Here is a 2,004-nt window from a genome sequence, read left to right on the forward strand (position 1 = left end):
CTTTAACTCCTTCTCTGCACTTTTTGCTTATAGTGTGACAAAGCTTTAAAGCCTGTTTTCATGGGTTATGTGATTTACATCTTGCTATTGATGTTAATGGCCTTTGCTGACCAGCAGACAGGTTTTGAGGAGCAGACTGTACAGAGTTGAGATGCGTGTGTCTGATGCTGAATGACAGCAACTTCAGAGAATTTGAATGACCCTTACTTGTATTCCAATTGGAAGACATGAACAAAAACCAGTTGAATGAAACAGCAGAGAAAGACACAGATAAGGAACATGTTACCTTATGCTTGCTGTCAGTGACATCAGAGTTAGAAAGACTTTCCTTTCAAAAGCCAGTTTGGTTAGAGTTGACAAAATCAACAAAGTGGAAGTGCTTCTCAGGAAGTGAAATTACTTGGTTTTGTAACAAGTTAAGGTTCATTTGGGATCCAGGTAGATACAGTACTAGCCAGACATTTTGAACCATAACTAAAACATAACTTCTAGAAAGAAAATTTGGCTGTGATTTGTTGACCTTGGAAAAGATGAAAATACATCTTTGATTCCTATTTGCTTTTGACAAACGTAGCCTACAAAAATGATCCAATATATATTGGTAATTCCCTGAGCAAAGAAATATATTCTGCAATTACACATTGAAAATCAAGCATATTAATTTTATATTATATGTAAAATCAGTATTACTGTACAATTCAGTGCCAGTGAACTTATTTGGCTGGACAGTTTCAAACAAACTTGGCAGTCTCAGTTGACTGAACTTCTGTGCCTCTGACTCTTGGTTCTTTATCCAGCTATGGTCAGTAAGCTCTCGTCTCAAGTACTCCTGAAGACCACTTGAATCTTATACTTTGCCTACACATAAATGGTCAGGATTAAGCCTGATGGACTCAAACAATTTACAATCCTGTTAGACTTTCCCCCTCTCAGCACTGAATGTTTCTTGAATTTGCAAGAACGAACTTCACCTTTTTTTTTTTTGATGTCTCAGAAACAGTTTCTATAAAGTTTCCTGTGAAAACTGTAGTAGAATATCTCAGTTCACAAAGTGCAAACAGAACTTCTCAGGTCCAGCTGCATAGTTACGCAAAACAAATTCATGAGGAAGCTGTGTGCCCAGAATAGAGAACAGGTTGATAACTGGAGTTACTGTCTAGTGAAAATATTTTTTTAATAAGCTATTGAAACTCTAGAAAGATTTCTCTAATCTATTATAGACACAAATTGTATCTATGGCTTGCAAAATTAGGATAAGACGTGGCTATATAGAGTTGTATTGCTGCTGCTTCTAAAAGAGACTGCTCCTGTTAATGCCTCAGAGGGCAACTTTCCTCAAAGGGAAAAAGTTGCCATAAATTCTACCAATTAGGGAACTACAGTACCTTCCCCTTGAGTGCTGGATAATTGGACAGGTGAAAACAGTATGGTGCCATCAAATGAAGGCACATCTGAGTCATCCTGAGCTTTTGTTCACCAGCTCACATAGGATTGTGTCATAACACAACTGCCTTAAAGATTGGCTCAATTTTCAGTAATCCTACATTTGTTGATGGGGAAAAGAATCTCTGTTGGGGAAGATGCTGCATCCTACAGCTACCGAACTAAAATAAATAAGGTAACTAGAGAATTTAAGGTTACTGAATGAGATTGTGTATTTCCTGAAGGTTAAGGTTACATATTGTCTCCTTAGTCATAGTTGCTGGGTTCTCTCTCTTTTATCTCAGGACCTGCAAGTTATGACAAATGAGAAATAATTGAGAAAGCAATTTTCTACCTTCTTTTTCTGTAGTTAGGTTATGTGTAGTTTTGCAGATTGTCATATTTTATTTTATGTTGAAATATATATGTTGAAGCATGACACCTATTTAAAGAAACAGTATAAGGAAATCTAAAATAAAACTGTCTTCAATCATGATAATTTCTCTTAAAATAAAGTAGATCTTCTGCTGATGTTCAAAATTTCCCTAGTGACAATTTCATTTCTCTTTAGTTTCTATAGGA

Source organism: Meleagris gallopavo, chromosome Z (assembly GCF_000146605.3).
Source record: "Meleagris gallopavo isolate NT-WF06-2002-E0010 breed Aviagen turkey brand Nicholas breeding stock chromosome Z, Turkey_5.1, whole genome shotgun sequence".
NCBI lineage: Eukaryota > Metazoa > Chordata > Aves > Galliformes > Phasianidae > Meleagris > Meleagris gallopavo.